Here is a 20,323-nt window from a genome sequence, read left to right on the forward strand (position 1 = left end):
GGCTAGACTGCTGCACCCTTTCAGCAATCAGTAGAATCTGTTCAAGCAGCGTATCTATATCCTAGGCCAGAATCTGACTATAGTCTTGATTCTGTAAGTCTGTCCCTGAATCCAATCTCTCCCTCCACCCCTTGCTCCAAGCTTCCACAGAGAATCAGGTTTCCATCCCTCACTCTCTATGAAGGTCTTTCATGAATCATCTCTTAGAAATTGATGCTTCAAAAAGGGAGGTGGACTGTCTTTCAATTATCATCAGGCAATCAAATTTCACCCCTAAGACCACCACTATCACCACAATCACCACCATATTACCTGTTATTTGAAAGGTTTAGGTAGCCGTAGAGGAGAGTTGTGAATTGTGAGAATTCTTGATGTCACCTCCCCATAATGTCCCTCCTACATCAATTTTACAAAACTAAAGATAGCTGATTCATGTCTTTAGCACAAACACCGATCAAATCTGTAGCAGTTCATGTAGGGTTTAGCAAATTCACTTATTTTAATTATTCTTGCCTCTCTTTTCCGGTTTTTGTTTTATCTTTTTGTTGTCGCTTTTGTTTTGATCGTTCTTTTGTTTTCATTTCTCCATTGCATATGCCCTATGAGTTTGTTAAACCTCTGCATCACTTACGCAATACTGCTTTTGTTTAATGTGATAACGTTATTTTGACCAAAATAACAGCAAACTGTGGGTCAGAATTCTACTTACCAAATATAAATAGATTTCTATTCACCAAATGTCAGATGCAGTGTTAGTCATCAGAGATGCAGGGGTAATCAAGAATCATCCCATCAACAAAGGACTTCATAGCTGAGTACCGCAGTTTGATCCACAGACAAGCCATTTTTACCACAGTGCAATGAGAAACCCACACCCCGGGTGACAGTGCAGAAAGATTTGTCAAAACAAATTGAGAGAACACGTCCTGGAAAAGGTGAGAGTTCAACAGAGTTTTACAACATTGATAGGTGAATAGGGGACATTAGCTATTTCAGCAAGAGAAAATAGAGTAGATAAAAGTCAAAGGTAAGAAAAAGCTGTAAGAATGTTTCTTACTATTGATTAACACACTGCAAACTTTTGATGCTTCTCCCTGAATTGTTTTTATCTACCACTCAATTTCAGTATAAGACTAGTAACTCCCCCCAAAAAAGAAGGAAAAAGTTAAAAAGGAAATTGTCCTCCTATTGACATAATAAGTCACAAGTCAATAAAGTTATTATCCGTTACAAGATAGATAACGAAGTAGGTAGAAAACTTATAAATAAATGTCAACTCTGGAAATATTCTGCCTTTACACACGATTCAATAGTCACAAAACACATACAAAATTATTTAAAAGGTTCATAGTTTATTTTTCTAAAAACTAGTACCTCACTGAATCTCTTGTCCTACAGAGACAGCTAAGGATCCATGTCTTGTTATTTCTCCTTGGAAGAGACCTCTTGCTCAAATTTGATTTGTATATGAATGAAACATTCAACATGCTAATTTTCTGGTTAATATTCCCCTTTGGCACGTACCAGCAAAGGATAATTGGCAGTAATGTGATTTAAACTTACTTGAATTTGTAGCTGTTAATTGAACCTTCACTTTTAGTAACTCTGCATCACAGCATAGAAATAAATTTATTCACATAAGATGTTCCCAAATCTCCTTCTGAAGAGATAACCATCAGACTGGGAAAGTTTCAGTATCCTCCCTCCCATCTGGAATCAAGGGGATCAACTCTAAATAACTTCTAGTATTATCTTCTAATCTCACGAGTTGATGATTATGGAATGGGCTACTTACCTATTTATCTCTCAAGAAAAGGAGAGCACAGTACAAGGCAAGAAGGAGTCATTAATCCACGGAATGGACTTTGAAATAATTTCAGTGAATGATGAACATAGTCAAGAGGTGATTTTAAATTGTAATGATGGAGAAAGCAATCAGCTGATGCAGATTTTAGAAGTTGTACCAGGAACAATAATGAGAAAAGAGGATACTTAATCACATTCACAAAAGAATTATAGGAATACATAATTAAAGCAATGATAATGAGTAATAAAACTCTTGGTGAGATATCTTTCAAATATCACTAGAAGTAGAGGACGAAGCAAAAAAGTCTTCTGTGTCAGTGATGTAGATTTTGCATGAAAGTTCCAGAAGACAATTGGTAAAGTGAGAAAATCCTAGAGCTAAATGTAAATGGACATTGGGTATGTGATAGAAGGGTTTAACAAATTCTTAGGGTGTACACTGTGCAAAGACACACAGCAAAAAAAAGAAAAAAAAAACACAACAAAGAGACAATTTAACATTTTAACATATTCTAAGAATAGAGGAATAAAAACTAAGATTTTATACATAAAGACAATGAAAAATTGCAAAAAGAAAAGCAAATGTTCTTGGAAAATGCAAATGTTAGCACGGTGAAACAACAGAAAAGATTTCAAGGATTAGAGAAAAAAGAATAGGTAGATTTGTAAATAGAAGCATTATTAGATGCATAAGCAGAATCATGACAATGAATGAAATACACTGCAGGAAATCATCTTGGCCAAATGATAAGTTCTCTGAAACTAAAACTGAAATTTATATTACACAAAAGGAAAGTGAGGACAAATTAAAAATAAGGTTTATAAGCATCTAGAGACCACATATAATGTACACAATAATTAGCAAAATGCTAAGGAAATAAAATTATAGACAAAATGATAGGTAGGAAGATAAACAGCTGATTTTTACATATATAAGCATATGTATAATTAGTTATGTATATATCAGTAAGAAAATATGTGCATATCAGTAAGAAAATTTACTTCATCATCCCTGATGGCCTATATATATGTATGTGTGTGTATTTTGAATCCTCCTTTGAATCAGTCTTAATGTCTTATTGCTTCTCTCATAAATCAATAAGTCAAATATTCAGCATGTATTCTTTTTATATTTTTGTGAGAGTCATGCTCATACTTTTAAAATATTTTAGTTTCTATTTTGAACATCTATAATACATATATAAGTATATGGTATAAGGAGCAACATACAAGAAAAATAAAATGTCATGTCTGTACATAGGTATGTACATATGTATGTACAGAGAATATAATAGTTTACATACATATATACACACATATGACATATTTAAATAAGAATTAATTAGTTACATAGCACTATTCATTAAGCAATAGTACATAGCACTCACCAGGTGCTCTATACATGAACTCATTTAATTCTTGCAATTACCCTACAAAGTAGATGTGAGGTACACACCACTAGGACTACATTTTACAAATGGGGAAACAGAAAAACAATGAGCAAAGGTGATTACACGAACATAGTGGCAAAGCTAAGATTCTGAACCCATGACATTTGACTCCAATGGTGTCACTCTTAATCTTATCCACAATTCTTTCCCACTTTTCGTTGTATAAAAATAGTTGTGCCTAGGCATACAACATTCCCTTTAAAGGAAATTAATAAATATTTTTAAATAAATAAATGAAAGAGGAAATCTAGAATGTTAACTCTTAAATTGTATTTTCTTTCCTCTTCCCAAAGGGAATTAAGTGTGATCACAGGCTTCACATAAATTTGAACACCAACAGCAAAGCAATTGCAAACAGCAGCTTAACAGGTGAGAGACGACTCAGTCAAACTACATGGTTACAGGTAATCTAGACTTGATGAAATTTACCCCAGAGCACTCAGAAACTACTGATTCAATCTCAGTGCCATTACCTCTTATATTTAAAGACTCGTTGAGGAATCGTAAGATCTTAGAAGTCTGAGCAAATACAAATATATTTACAAAAATAAATGAATAACATCTTTATTAGGAATTACAGACTAGCAGACCCAAGGAAGGATCTGGAAGAATTCTGCAGCAACAGATAAAGGGATCAGTGCCCAAGGCTTAATCAATTATGGGGTGATGAATAGGAATATAGATTCATCAAAATAGATAATTTGCTAAATTCCTCCTTCCTTGAAGCAAAAACAGACTTTGTAAATATTTTGGCGACTGTTGAGGGGATAGGTGTGGTAAATATGGGTGAAATGTTTAATCCTATATTTCCAACATTTCCTCACAAATCAGTTTCCAGGGCAAAGGTTTTTTTGTTTGTTTGTTTGTTTTTTTTTTTTTTTTTTTTTTTTTTTTTTTTTTTGAGACAGAGTCTCGCTGTGTGGCCCAGGCTGGAGTGCAATGGCCCGATCTCGGCTCACTGCAAGCTCCGCCTCCCGGGTTTACGCCATTCTCCCACCTCAGCCTCCGGAGTAGCTGGGACTACAGGCGCCGCCACCACGCCCGGCTAGTTTTTTGTATTTTTAGTAGAGACGGGGTTTCACCATGTTAGCCAGGATGGTCTCGATCTCCTGACCTCGTGATCCACCCGCCTCGGCCTCCCATTTCACCTTCTTATGCATGCGTGTATGACGAACATAACTGACCCTGGATTTGAGCAACCTCGAAGTATCCGAACCATGCCAGTGTACATTGTATTACAGTTGTGTCCGTACTCAGACTTATGAGGAAAGTAACTTCTTAGATACAGAAACAGAAAATTGAAAAAATAAGCTCCAATTCTGTCTTTTCCAGTGCCACCTTAGCTCAGTCAATCTGGGCTTCTCTGTCTCTAACTAAACAATGGATGTCTTTCCTCACCATTTTCAGTGAAATTGTTTTGTTGCTAATCAAAACCACCCCCTTTTTTTTTTTTCCAGTTTCCTTCCCAGTTCCTTTTGCCTAGAGGCTTCAGTTTCACTTACTTATTTTCTTTTTAATAAATGCGACATTTCTTGTTAAACAACGTGGCACATTTGCACATCAACTAAAACTTCCCACTCAGTTCTGAGGAGAAGGTGTGCTGGGACGGTCCCCTTCTAAAGCTGGTCTCGGACAGAAGGGTCAGGGAACATAACAATGATACTGTTAATATCAGTGTGCCTGGAGGAAACGATTAAAAGTCAGCCAACGAAGACTTCAGGAAACTGAAATCAGAGGTTGGTTTTTCCTTCATCTCTAGGAATTCAGTTATATCCCATCTTTTGTGATGCACTGAAAGTTTTTTTAATTTTTGTTTCCTGCTCCCATTATCCATGAAACATTATATTTTTATCAACTTACTGATTTATGTCCTGTTGAGGACATTTCCAAAGTGTCTGCTTATTGCTGCTTATCATCTTCAAATCCTGTTATTTATACTTTCTTGGACTTTACTTTGGGAAGGGAAGCAGCTGCTACAAATGAATAAAGTTAGCCTTAATGTCTCATTTATGATCCAAGATTATTTACCTGTCAAACCCATCTATGTAAATCAGGTGATAGCTATCAAAGTTATCCAACAATGCAAGCAAAATGTAATTTGCGCTACTCACTAAGATTAAAGACTTCGAAAAGTCCTTTCTGAGATAAACAGCTGATGGCTATGTGATTATTTGGTTCTCCCAAGGCACAGGAAGAAATTAGGGTGGAGAGGTTAGGTAAAATATATTGACAAATGCAAAAAGTGACATCTGACGAGTGAGAATACAGACAGGAAAAAAATTAAAAAATATATATATAAAGGTCATATGCACATACATTAACTAAAAGGTAGAATACCCAAAGCTATTTAGTATTTATTAATAACTTGCTCTCTAGATGTTCTGCAAGTTATTAAAGACAACTTGAAATAAAAGATCAAGGCATACAGTAGGCATCTCACAAATCTACCATAAACCAGGCCATGCAGAAACATTATTAAAATAGGAAGAAGTAGAAGAAAGCAAACACACTAATGATGTAGTCAGTTACTGTGAATGGATATTAATACTACCTTCAGATGTTTTCAAAACCTGAATAAGAAAAATAATGTGAGAAATATAAACCTCAAAATTTTTAAAAAGAAATAATAGTCAACATTTACAACATTTTCTTATTATTATAAATTGTTTTCATATATTAATTTAGTCAAACCTCAAGAAGTGGTTATGATTATAGTCCCATTTTCTTTTTTACTTTTATTTTTTAGAGACCAGTTCTCGCTATGTTGCCCAAGCTGGTCTTCGGCTCCTGGGTTTAAAGGATTCTTCCACCTCAGCCTCCCGAGTAGATGGGATTACAGAGGCACTAGACAATGTACCCAGTTTAGCCCCGTTTAAAAGAGAAGAAAACTGAACCACAGATATCTTAAACAAATTGCCTGAGGTCACTCAGAGGGTAACTGATGGAAACACAGTTTAAACCTGGATAGGCAGCGTTGTGAGTTCATAATAATATGAATTCTTTAAGAGGGACAAAGCTTTTCTAAAAGAAGTTTATTAGCTGAGTTCTTATATAAAGAACATGCAGAAATATGATGATCACATTTTTAAAATAGCGGTGCCTTTAAAATGTGTACCAGGATTTTTTTTTTTTTTTTTAATGACCTAAGAATCCAACAATAAAGCCTAACTCCGTGAGGCAATTTCGGTAGCAGGTAAGCTGATTTGTTCAGTCGTCTATCTGACATATTTGACAAGTCACTGATAGGGAACACAAAATGAACAGGATCCCTGATCTCACGAAGCCTGTGGGCCCTTATGGATCAAAACGAAGCAGATGAAAGGACACTGGAGTGTAATAGATGCAAGAATAAATGCAGATGTGTTACACATGCAGTGAAAGAGGAGAGGTAAATTTACTCGGGGGTGGGTCAAGACAGGTTTTACTGAAAAGTGATGTGTAGCATGCATAATAAAAGGTGAATGGAATGCAAACAAAATTTAAAAGCAGGAAAAGAGGATATAAGGAAGTGTATTTAAGGGGATATAAAGTCTTTAAGAACTAGAAAACTATGTGTTTAGAGGCCTAAAGTTAGTGAAGTTTGGGTACCTAATTTTCTTCTATTTTAATTCTATTTCAGTAGAAACTTAAACTTTCATCAAAGCCATATGGTGTGATTGCGAAAAGTACACGTTCTTCAACCATTCTCTAAACCTACTCCTTCAGAGTCCCTTGCAGTGGAGCCTACAGAACCGCCTTATTAACACCCTTTATGGGTGGCTTTATGTGCAGGGACATTTGAGCACGATAGAGATCATTTTAGTTGAGAATGTTTTTGAGGTTTTACCAGACTCTCACTTCAATCAAAGATCATCTCTTCTGTGGAATGCTGTATTAGATGTAGGGTAACATTGCCTCAACATTGCACCTAGAGAATTCAGTTAACACCAAAATATGCATGCATGTTATTGAACAAATTGGCCTGTTAAGTGCAATTTTAAATAATGATTATTTGCAATTATAAATTGGAGAACATCTGTAAAAACAAAACCAATAGTTTTAACATTGTATAGTTAATGGTATGCTGTTCTTTATGATAGTTATTAGATAGTATGGTCACTTGAGTCTAAAGTTGTCTCCTCTGTTCTGAGAACAAAGTCTCATCATTGGAGACATGTACTCTCACGATATGCATGTGGTTGCTCCTATGTTTTACTTGATCATTCAGCATTATTCTTTACGTGCGGTTGGACGCCAGCCTGGCATCAGCTTGTTGAGAGAGCACGAAAGAGAATCAAACTGAATTTTCATTGAGGATGATAGTACACTAGATTTTTTCTTTTAGAATCTGTTGTACCATGCCACACAGTTCAAATAGAAAAGAATTATAGATACGTATTTTTATTACCATCAATAATCGTAATTGGATGAATGTTCAGATAGCTCTCCCTAGTTGAAAATACTATGTGATAAAATTCAGGAGCAGAGAAGGGTGACTCTCCACAATTCTACAACGTTCTTCCACCTATTCCCCTTGACTCACAATTTTTCTGTATATTAGAAAAGCAGAGTGGCATTGGTGTGCTGTAGTCACTCGGACTGACTCAGGACAAGCAATAATGAAATACTTGACAATTTTGTAGCCGCTTTTTAAACCATTGGTAACTTAAATTTAGCCACAGTGGGAGTATTTCATCACAAAAATCAGCAGATGTGGCAAAGTACTATTTTTTTTTAAATTATTATTTTAAGAGCTGGTTTACCAGCACACCACAGCTATAGAATTGAACAACAGGACTTTAAGTTTGAAGGGCATAAGCTTAAATCCTTACTTTGCAATCACAACTTACATTAATTTAGATAACCTTTCTGAACTTCAGTTTAACTTTTCTCTGACAGAGATAAAGTTACTTACTTTGATAGAGAATTAAGTTGATACAAAATAACTTTTAGTTAAAGCACTATATCATTTTTAAGCCACACCTAGTATATCATACTGGCTTTGTAAATTGTGCCCCTTGTGTTTTAATATAATAAATATTCTGTTGAAACTGAAATTGAAATTACCATGGCCCTCATTAACAATAATTTTTCAGATTAGAAAAAGCTAATTCCCTCAAAGGATTCTTTAGAATGTCAGACTCCTCATGCAATTACAAAATAACACAGTCTGAAGAAAAAGTATTCAAAGAGAAGTTTCAGTAGAGGCCACAAATTCAAACAACAAAATCTTGCCTTCGAACAAATCAAAGAGTGACTATTTTTTTAAAGGTTAATTGCAAAGTAGATGACTGTCTTAGTCTGTGTTTTGCTGTTGTAACAGAATACCACAGACTGGGTAATTTATGAAGAAAAGAAATTTATCTGGCTCATGGTTCTGGAGGCTAGGACATTCAAGAGCATGGCCCTGGCATCTGGTGAATGTCACCCCATGGCAGAAGGACGGAAGGCACCCTTCCACAAGATGGAGAGATAAGTTCACCTTGCATTTTTATTAGGAGCCAACTCCTGTAATAACTGACCCACTGCATTCATCGGGGCATTAATTTTTTCATGAAGATGGAGCCCTCATAACCTAAACACCTGTTAAAAACCCCACCTCCCAATACTGTTACATTGGCAATTAAATTTAACATGTGTTTTGGTGGGGACATTCAAACCATAGCAGTAATCAAACATGAATGCTTAATCTTTTTATTTATCCTAAGAAAGTATATCTTCTTTACTCTGCGATGTGATGATTGGTTAAGCTGTCCTGTTATTTAAGTTCTTAAATTTTAAAATTTCTTAAACTTAAATTTTTAAGTTCTTAAACTTAAAATTTTAAGAACTTGATAGTACACTGTGGTATTGATTTTTTTTAAGTAGGAATTTGTGAAAAGTTCATGGATGCATATCGTAGCTCCATACCAGTGGAAAATATGTATGACTAGATATAAAATATTGAACGCAATGTTATGAAAGAATCAAAAGTGTTTCAAGACACCTCCTTCCACACTGAGAAATCAATGAGCAGCACTGTCCAGTAGAACTTTCTGTGATGATGGAAATGTTTTAGACCTGTACTGTTCAATCGGGAAGCCAGCAGCCACAGGTGACTCTTGAGCACTTAAAATAGGACTAGTGAAAATGAGGAAACGAACTTTCTATTTTATTAAAATGTAATGAATTTAAATTTAAACTTACGTAGTTACATGTGGCTGGTGGCTACCATACTAAAAGTATAGACGAGACATCTTCAATGTGTTCGTATTCGTGTTTGTGTGTATAGTGATTGTTAGAAAGGATAAATGGAGTAAGCTATACTTGCAGCATTTACTTAAGAGGTTAAAAACCTCCCATATCTCTTCCTCATTATAAAGCTATGTAAGAGTCATGAATCACATCTCCTGCGGCACCTGATTTTGTTTATATGCTGTGAAACTGAAGAGAAACTACCTTTCAGGCTTGGTAAGGGGCTTACTACATTTAATATTTGCTGCATAATTATGGCCTTAGGTAAACAGATAGTAAACAAATAATATAATGTTCCATTTTCTCAATATTTAAATATTTGTGTCTCTAAAATATGTAATGTAAAATCTATTTAAGAAACTATTTTCAAACTGTCCTGTTTATAACTTACTTTCTTTTTATCATCTAATAAATAGCAGTTATTTCTTCTTCAACTCTACTCTTTCTGCTCCTTCATATTATTCATAGTAGATACCATTTTTAAACTAAAATGAACAGAGCCTATCACAGAATTTTTAGTGTAATAATTCACAGTTTTACTTTTTACATTATCAGTATGCCGAAGATGAGTAAATACCTTTGAAGTTGATTATATCTTTTATATTCACCAAAATGTTGTCATTACACTAAATGATTTGTAACAAGGTGCAAGATACCTAAATAAATGCATTATTTTAAAATCTTGACATCTGTTAAAAAATAGATCATTTTTTAAAAAAAATCAAATGTCAATATGTTTTTAATATTAAGATAAATGAAGTTAGCAAGGTTCAATATATGATGGTTTTTTTCCTTGACATTTAACCCATCATATTAAAAGCTTCTTCAAAGGAAAGAAATATCAGCTTGTCACCTGGAGATTGAAATTGAGCTGCTCTGAGACAAACTGCTGCTTCTTCCCTATGATGAAATTCATAGAATGGACAAAAATGTCAGGATAAAAATAGGCCACCTGGGAAAAAAAAAAGCTATCAGGAGAAGAACTATAGCTGTTGTTATAATTACAACTAAAAGTCATTTAAAAGCCAGTTATTTTTCCCTAGTAGCACATGAAAGAACATTTAACGCATTGATTTATATTGTTAAATACTTAGGTGAGAAGAAACTGTGGTAAGACTATCCTTATGGACAGTCTGTGGATTTAATGTTAATAAAAGATGAATCATGGATAACATGGCATTTTAAAGAATGGCAAATATTTTAATTCATAATATACAAAGGACATACCACAAGCTGGCATTTTCAAACTCCAGGATAACAAAAAGGAATATCTATATCAATATTAAATACCATGCAAGATGTTGAGAGGTTGGATGCCAAAATACACATATCTTATTAGGAAAATCTCTAAAAATGCAAGAGTGACAGAACACTAAATAAATCTAATGAGAATTAATAACTTGCATTTTCCCATAATGTAAAAGTTATCTTGACTAAGCACTTAGAAAACATTATTACTCTTAAAAAGTATTCCCCAAAAAAACTGAATACTGTTACATATCAGCCTTTTCTCCTTCTGTGAAATGGAAGAACATGAATTTGTGAAGGTTTCATTAAATTTAAATACTGTTAGCCACTGGCCACTCCATATTACTAATTGCTCAGTTTTGAATGTTACATGCTAAGAAAACTATTAGCTACTTTTATGGACACTTTATCATGTAAGTTAGATTACATTATTATCTAATGAGATTTTAATCCTTGGGAAGTCAATACAAGAATCAGTCATTTTGGATTTTACTTAACAATTTTAACATCACTTTTTTTAAAAACTCATTTTTAATTATTTAGGAAAATATTATATAGGATACTTAACTTTATTCTACACTGCTTTTCCAATCAATATTTCTCCAGTAGACAAATAATGCAAAGAGAGAAGTTCAAATGAAGTATGGGCCTAAATCCAGTCTGACTTTAAGGAAAATAAACAACCCTCAAAGTATAACACACCTGGTAACTGAGATTGGCAAAACAGTCCTTAATTTTATAAATGTGTTGAATCTGAACGTCAACAGAAAAACAGGGAATGTGGGGAGGGAGTGCTTAATGGATTGTTTTGGATTGTACATAAAATATGTTACAGAAAGTCACCAACTCCTCAGAAACAAAGAAATTAAAGTTAGTTTCATGCAGTGAAAATACTGGCAAGTAATAGAACAGAATGGCAGACTTGAAGTTGACAGAAATGTTTTACATATTCATTGGGTATTGGATAGCATTGTTAAAACACACAAAGAAATTGCCTTCTCCATACATTATCAATTCCATATTCAAACATGCCTAATATTTTAAATCTTCACATACAGAAAATTTGAAGAAACAATGCTCGACAGTCTACTGTTTGTAAAGGGATTTCCAAAAAAGAGATTGATAGTAGAATAGGATCTGTCTGCATGACCAATTTTACTATGCATTAAAATAAAATTTTATTTGATTTTTACCTCATGATATTTGATTTTTACCACAGGTTCAAATAACTGAATTAAACATTTCACATAAATCATGATACACATTCATCATCAGTCTGAAAGTCACCATTTTGTTTTTATTATATTTTTATCTTATATTTCTCACCTTCCTCCCTGAGTCCTACCCCCATTCATCTATCGGTGGAATAAATGCTTGATTTCATGTTTTTGGTTATGTTATTTTCAGTATGAGAATTTTTTCTAAAACAAGAATAAGGTTTTGTGAAGGTACTTGTAATTATTACTATGCTATCAATCTTTTCTTTTCTATTTATTTAGTCAACATGAAGTTTTTAAGATCAGACATGCTGATTATGAATACCATTGACATGGTTTAGCTAGATGTCCCCACCCAAATCTCACCTTGAATTGTAATAATCTCCAGGTGTCAAGGGTGGGGCCAGGTGGAGATAATCATGGGGGCTGTTCCCCCATACTGTTCTCGTGATAATGAGTGAGTTCTCACAAGATCTGATGGTTTTATAAGCATCTGGCATTTCCCCTGCTGGTACATTCTCTCTTTGCCTGCCGCTATCCACGTAAGATGTGACTTGCTCCTTCTTGCCTTATGCCATGATTGTTAGACCTCTCCAGCCATATGGAACTGTAAGTCCAATTAAACCTCTTTCTTTTGTAAATTTCCCAGTCTCAGGTATGTTTTTATCAGTAGCATGAAAACAGACTAATACAACCATAGTATGTAATCAACACATTTTGCTTTTATTGATTCCCCTAATAATAAATAGCTATGTTGCCTCCAATTACCTATTTCCACAAACATACTCAGGCACGTCCCTGCTTGGAATGGGGGCAAGATTTTTCCAGAATAAAATAACAAAGATCACATTGTTGAGTAGTAAGACATAAGCATTTGTAAATCCACCACCGTGTAATTTCCTCCAGAAAGCCTACACCAGTCTATGTTCCCACAGGCTATAGATGACAAGCATCAGTTCTCCATATTCTTATCACCATGGTTTCTTTCCCATTTTGGGACTCCAATAACTGTGAAGTAGTATTTTATTTTATTTTGTATTTATCTGATTACTAACATGGTTGCACATCTATACACATAATTTTCAGTCATTTTGTACCATTTATATCCTTTGCCAATTTCCTTACTAATTTTTTCATCTTTTTGGTTACTTGGAAGACATTCTTTGTATAGTTTTAATATTAAACCTTTTGCAAATATCTTCTCCCAATCTGTCGTCCATCTGTTAATATTTTTTGTAATATTCATTGCTGGAAAAATATCCTGAATTTTTATGTTGATAAATCCATGGCAGTTAAATCCATATACATTGTGCTTTTAAGGTTCTGTAATGAAGTCTCCATAGCCCCATTATTTTTTACAGTTTTACTATTTGCATTTAAATCATTAATCAATCTGGAGTCCTCCTTTGTATATGCTATGAAATAGAAGGCCAACTTTATTTTTATACTTTTTAAGTCTGTTTTCCCGAAACAATTTATGAACCATTCAACCTTTTGCCATTGGAGATGATACCACTTTCATCTTTATCTAGTTCCCAGATTAAGGGGTCTGTTCTTGAACTCTATTTTGTTACGTTGATATTTTCACTCTTTATTTCCTATAATGTTATTATTTAAGCTTTGTAATACATTTATGTATCACTAAGAAGATATCCTGTTTCTTTTTTGTCAGATGACTTTTTCACAGATATTTTTGTATCTGTATATTTTGTATATATGTATATATGTTCGGTTCCTCAAATGTACTACTGAATATTTATTGAAATTACATTGAACTTATAGGTAAAACTTTTATATTGTTAAATACATAATAGATCTCCACATTTATTTAGGTGTTCTTTAATTTCATTTATTACAATTTTAAAATTTCTACTTTATAGATTTATTTCCACGGTTAATTTCTACATACTTTTTAAATTTTGTTGCTATTGTTTTATATCACATTATTTTTCATTTTGGCTGGCATTACTTATTTAAATGAATGCTGAAGAACTGAGAAAGTTGACCTCATATTTAGCAAACTTGTTCAGTTCTCTTATTAACACTCATTATTTGTTAATTCTACTAGAATTTCATGCAGATCACATCTCTGTAATCATCAAGTTTTACTGTTTTATTTTTTCTCAAAATTTTCAAAATCCACATTTCTTTTACATGAATTCCAAAGAATTATCCCTAATCTCAAGTGATTGACTGAAATCCAATAATTAAAATTGGACACTTGTTTTGCTCCCGATTTAAGATAATGTGTCTAAAGTTAATCTTTAAATGTGATATTTGATGTATATGCATCAAATATTTATATTTACATTATATTTTGGTATAAGTTTTTAACACATTAAGGAAGTTTCCATTTAATTTTATGAGAATTTAAAAAATACACAATATGGTAGAAATTCAACTTTATAAATTGTTTCAATTTTTAAAACATATAATGAGCTTTATAAAATTCTTATTCAGCATCTATCAAGATATTTATGTGATTTTTACTATTAATGAGTGAATTAGAACATTGAAAACTTTTACAAAGTGAAAATATTCTTCTATTCTTCTATTTATCATAAAGCACCTTTTAATATACTTTTGGATTCAGTAAGCTAAAAATGCTCACATGAAATTATTTCCATTATGTGTATGACAAAGTCCTAGGAAATGTATGTCAACCACTCCCATAGCCTATAGAAAGCTAGACTCGCCTAGCAACATATGCACACATATGACCTTAGCAGACCACTGGCCTCCAGCTGGTGAAAGAGAGAAGCTGACCTAGGTTGCAGATAGAGGAGGTGATTTATTTTAGGAGAAAGTTGTTGATCTGCTCTAAGTCTCAATTTCCCCACTGGGAAGAAGTTAGGAGAGTTTTAAGCCTAGAAAATAGGGCGTCCTGGAGCCCTGGATATTTAGGAAAACTGTTACCCAGAATCTGACAAAGGCCTATGAAATAAAGGCAAGAGGCCACGGTAATGACAAGAAAGTACTGTGCAGAGAAAGCACAAGCAGCCCTAGAACCACTAGAATTCTCTCATCAGCAGGGGCAACAGCATGCAGGTGGTTCTCATCAGCCAGCGAGGGGCTACCTGAAATTAAAAATTTGCCTAAGAAATTTTAAATATGCCAAAGGACCAAGCAACCCCAACAGGAGGCTGGACCACCCATTGTCAAGCGGCTTAGGGAGAGATTATCACCTGCTCCCTGGGAAGTGTGACCACATTTTCCAACAGACACCTTCAAAGGACTCAAAAAAGTACTTGTGGCCTAGTGCGGTGGCTCACACCTGTAATCCTAGCACTTTGGGAGGCCGAGGCAGGCAGATCATCTGAGGTCAGGAGTTCAAGATGAGCCTGGCCAACATGGCGAAAACCGTTTCACCTAAAAATACAAAATTAGCAGGGCGTGGTGGTGTGCAACTATAAGCCCAGCTACTTGGGAGGCTGAGTCAGGAGAATCGCTTGAACCTGGGAGGAGGAGGTTGCAGTGAGCTAAGATAGCACCACTACACTTCAGCCTGGGCGACAGGAGTGAGACTCCGTCTGAAAAAAAAAAGTATTTGCATCAAAGAATGAGTAAAGTACACACAGCCTCCAGGGTCAGAGGAAATAAATATAAAGAAGAAAATTTAAATCAATCCCAGGGAAAAAAATTGTCTTAACATTTAGGTAAGTGTGTCAGCATTCAATTTTTTCTGTACATACCTATATGTGTGGGTTTTTAAAATTACTATTAGAGAAAATACATGTAATAGATATATAGAAATAATATAGAAAGAACATGCAATATATCTACAATAAACTTGAGTTTTTATTCTTTATGAAGTACAGAATGCTGTACATTTTACCCAGAACTCTTATCATAGGCGCTTTACTTACTAGTATTTTATCTAAAACCTGTTTAACATTTAAATTGACTGAATAAGAGTTGTCAGGTTAAAAGCAGAGAATGACCTTTTCTTTTTTTCTCACTACTGCTCTTTCTAATTTTGAACTGTTCTTATTTATCCCCGGATGAAATATTAGGCCGATCTGACATTTTTTCCTAGTTACTCTCAGTTATGAGGAAGAACTCTAATTTTTCAGGGGTTTAAAAGTTCTTTCCTGCCTAATCTCTGAGTATCAACCTCTCATCCAATTGAAACCTTTTCTCATCGCCTTCTCCCCAGTCTCAAACAACTGGGAACAGGCAGGCAAATTCTTATTTCCTCTCCCACAGATTCCTTGGCGACCTTCGGTGGCTGGGATCTCTCACCCGTAGCTCCTATCCCAGACACAGTGCCTTCTCCAAAGCATTAACACACGCCTGCCCCTTTTTCCTGGCAGTCCACCTGATATACTTTGGCTCTGGGTCCCCACCCAAATATCATCTTGAATTGAACTCCCATAATTCCCGCATTTCTGGGAGGGACCCGGTGGGAGACGGTTGGATTGTGGGGCCGGGTTCTCCCATGCTGTCCTCGTGGTAGTGAGTAAGTCTCGTCAGATTTGCTGGTTTGATAAGGGAAACCCGTTTCACTTGGCTCTCGTTCTCTCTCTTTGCCTGCCGCCATCCACGTGAAGATGTGACTTGTCTTCCGCCATGATTGTGAGGCTTCCCCAGCCGTGCGGAAATGTAAGTGCAATTCAGCCTCTTCTTTCTTTTGTAAATCGCCCAGTCTTGGGTATGTCTTCACCAGCAGCGTGAAAACAAACCACCACACCGCCCCACGCTGACTCTTATGTTAGTACAATTTCCCAGGTAGGTGCTTTTGGTAGCGTCCTGTTCAAAATCAAGTCCCTCAAGTCCAGCTCTTTTCTATTTATGTGTTCTAGGTCTGGCCCAGGGTGTCTTCGCCCCAACATCAGTGGGTGGGCAGCAGTATCCCACTCTGGCCATCTCTCCTCTTACTCTGCCAGCGATGATAAACCCTTGAGACTTTTTTACACCAGAGTCAGGTGCCAACCCGGTGTCTACAGAAGCAGGAAGCATACATGTCAAGATTCCTAAGTGCTTTTCCAAAAGCCCTCCTCACATGGCTTCAAAAGAAATACTCCACTTTCCCAAAACTCTTTGTCCAGGGAAATTCCCGTTTTTAAAATGTCTTCTAATGAATTCATTCATTTTTATATAAATACATCATATATAAAATGCATCTAAGAATTATTAAAGGTGTATGATGGTCTAGTGGTGCAGAGTTTTAGGACATGCCTTTTGCAAGTAATTTATGGATGGTCTAAAACTCCATTTGAGAATAAGATAGCACTTGGCCACCACAAAACTTTGCCTCTATTTTGGTGCTTCAGCAAAAACTATAAAAATAAATATTTGTTAAGCTCTTTAGATGTGATGTTTAAAGTTGTTCAATACATAAATTCATTAAATGCAGCACTAATTATTTTCTCCATGCCTTTGTACGATGGAGGTTGTCTTTATAGGCTCTGTACTCATTCTTTTATATAAAAAAGTGTATTGTTTATTATGCACCAGTCACTGTACTATGAACTAGAATAGTAGTAGAAGATAAAGCTGAAAGGCCCTACGCTCACGCAATTTACATTCTAGGAAGGGAAGTTGACTTAAATAAATAAACAAATAAGTAGTTTTCTGTTAGGTAAATACTATAACAAAACAGAGAGACTGATAGGAGTAAGAACTGCATAAAGTGTAGTTAGAAAAGCACAATGCATTGACATTTAAGCTGTTGTTTTTAAAAAGTGACAGAGGCCAGGTGCGGTGGCTCATGCCAGTAATCCCAGCACTTTGGGAGGTGAGGCAGAGGCAGGCGGATCATGAGGTAAGGAGATCGAGACCATCCTGGCTAACCCGGCGAAACCCCGTATCTACTAAAAATTAAAAAAATTAGCCGAGCATGGTGGCATCTGCCTGTTGTCCCAGCTACTAGGGAGGCTGAGGCAGGAGAATTGCTTGAACCCAGGAGGTGGAGGTTGCAGTGAGCCGAGATCACACCACTGCACTCCACTTGGGCAACAGAGCGAGACTTATCTCCAAAAAAAAAAAAAAAAAAAAGTGACAGAATGAGGCACGTATATACTATGGATAAAGCATTCTAGACAAAAGAAAAGCGAACGCGTGAGCTTTACAAAGAGGCATGTTGTGTTGTTCAAGGAACAGAGGACTGCCAATGTATTTGATTATAAATGACACATCTACAGGTAAAGCTTCTAAGTTACAATCTCCTTTTTCTTATGATCCATTTTCTTGATTGATAAAAGTCACATCTCAATCTGCAGCTGGAGGGCAAGATAACAAACACTCTTTTTAGGGCTTTTTTTTGTTGTCTGCCAGCATTTATTTAATGAAGTTTTGCTAGAAGTAGGCAAGACTGCCACCTTCGCAATTGTCCATCTCTAGAAAACTCTGAAACAATTAGAATGCATCCAAGGAAAAAGAATTATGTAAGCTACCAGGTTTAAGGATGAAATTTTCTAGACTCTTGCCCATTGAGGTAGGAGGCAGTACTCGACTCTGGAGCAGGGACTTGGAAACTGGACTGGATTGAGGACTAGTTAAAAGGTCCAGGGCATCCGGGGCAAAAGCAACATTACATAAGATATGCCCACCAGTGTGCTACATCAGTTTACCATTGCCACGGCAACACCCAGAAGTTACCATCCCTTTCCATGGCAATGACCCAACGACTTGAAAGTTACCATCCTTTTCCTAGAAATTTCTGCATCATCCCACCTTAATTTGCATGTAGTTAAAAGTGGGTATAAATATGACTGCAGAACTGCCTCTCGGCTGCTACTCTGAGCTCACTGCCTATGGGGTGGCCCTGCTCCACAAGGAGAAATACCTCTGCCGCTGCTATACGCTGCTGCTTCAATAAAAGTTGCTGTCTCACACCACTGGCTCCCCCTTGAATTCTTTCCTGGGTGAAGCCAATAACCCTCCTGGGCTAAACCCCAGTGTGGGGGGTCACCTGCCCTGCATCGCTGTCAAGTTACTCAAATGCAGATGACTGTATTTAAGTAAGAGATTAAACCATAGACTTTAGATTGTCTTTGATTATTAGCACTTTAATTTTCTCTAGGTGCGTGTGTGTAAACTTCATTCAATATTTATAGTGTCTCATTTTCATCAACAGTTTCTTAGAATATAATTTGTTTAGGTTGTAAATAATTTTGGCCCTGCGTGAGCTCATAGTCACTTGGGGTGAAGAGAAAACAAATTGCAGATCATCGAGTTGCAGAGAGGCTGTACTAAAAGTGAGAAGATGCCATTGGTGTAATGTGGTAGTCTTAAAGACGGCACCAAATTCTTTTACCTTCCTCCCATGAAGAGCTTCCATTTCCGTCCCCTCTTTGCGAATTTGAGCAGGGTTGTGACTGTTTTGACCTGTAGAAAACAGAAGAAGTGATGTTATGTGACTTCCAAGACAAGATCCTCAGAGGCATAAGGTCTCCATCTGGCTTTCTGGAACCTCTACTATCTGGATGTTCCCTCTCAGAACACAAGCCCTGGGAGCCAGCAGCTGTACGGTGAGAATGCCAAGCCTTATGGGAAGAGGACGTGTAAGTGGTCTGATGGAAGTCCCCGCTGAGCCTGCCAGTCATCCCCAGCCCAAGAACCCAACTTGCAGATGGAGAAACCTGCAGATGACTCAAAAGTGTGAGTCACCTCCAGCCAGTCAAGGCTTTCCAGGGTAGGCCCTGACATGGAGCAGAGAAAACCATGCCTGCAATGTGCCTTTACTCCTGACCCACAGAAAGTCTAAGCATAATAAAATGGTTGCCATTTTGTCACTAAGTTTGGGGTGGTTTGTCCTGTCACAATAGATAAATAGAATAAAATAGATAGTGATCATATATTTCAGAATTTTCAGATGGCCTTCATTTCAAATATTCAGTAACTTTCAATCCTTCAAGATCCTTTAGATTATCAGATATTGGCCTAAAGCTTTCTTCTGATAAGAGCAGTCCTTAGACCACTTTTTCTGGCTGGGCAAGTTGAGGAAGGCTTCAAAGAGGAGGTAATGTTTGTCAATATTATTGAAAAATGGCCAGATTCATTTCATGTATTCATGAAATAAACACCACTATGCAGGGCCAATACCTAGAAGCCTTTAATGCTTTGAAAAGCACCTAAAAATCATTTCTCAATTGCATATTATTTGATCTTCAGTTTTGTCATCTGCCTGCACTTGGTACAAATTCTGTGTCACTCTAGAGGTAATTTTGCAAGGCAAGCCAGTCAGTATTGTGACAGCGGATGATGGAAAAAGGAATGCTGCCTTCTTTTGTCCCTACAAAGCATAAGAGGGAAGGGGAGAGGGGGGCACTTGCAAGGATTCTGTTGCTTTTTCATCTTTCTGTTATCATAGTCTGTGTCAGCTCCTCAATGTATGGGGACCATTTAGTCTTTGCATCTGCAAAAAACAGGCCATTTTTTTTCTTT

General features: G+C 36.0%; 1 long non-coding RNA gene across 1 annotated transcript in view; it reads right to left on the reverse strand.

The window, feature by feature from the left end:
• Positions 1 to 20,323, reverse strand: part of AGA-DT (AGA divergent transcript) — a 244,544-nt gene that overhangs the window by 71,546 nt on the left and 152,675 nt on the right. Inside the window, exon 3 of the long non-coding RNA XR_011620785.1 lies at positions 19,194 to 19,264. This is a non-coding gene — a long non-coding RNA (AGA divergent transcript). The remainder of the gene's footprint in view (positions 1 to 19,193; positions 19,265 to 20,323) is intronic.

Source organism: Macaca nemestrina, chromosome 3 (assembly GCF_043159975.1).
Source record: "Macaca nemestrina isolate mMacNem1 chromosome 3, mMacNem.hap1, whole genome shotgun sequence".
NCBI classification, from domain to species: Eukaryota; Metazoa; Chordata; class Mammalia; order Primates; family Cercopithecidae; genus Macaca; species Macaca nemestrina.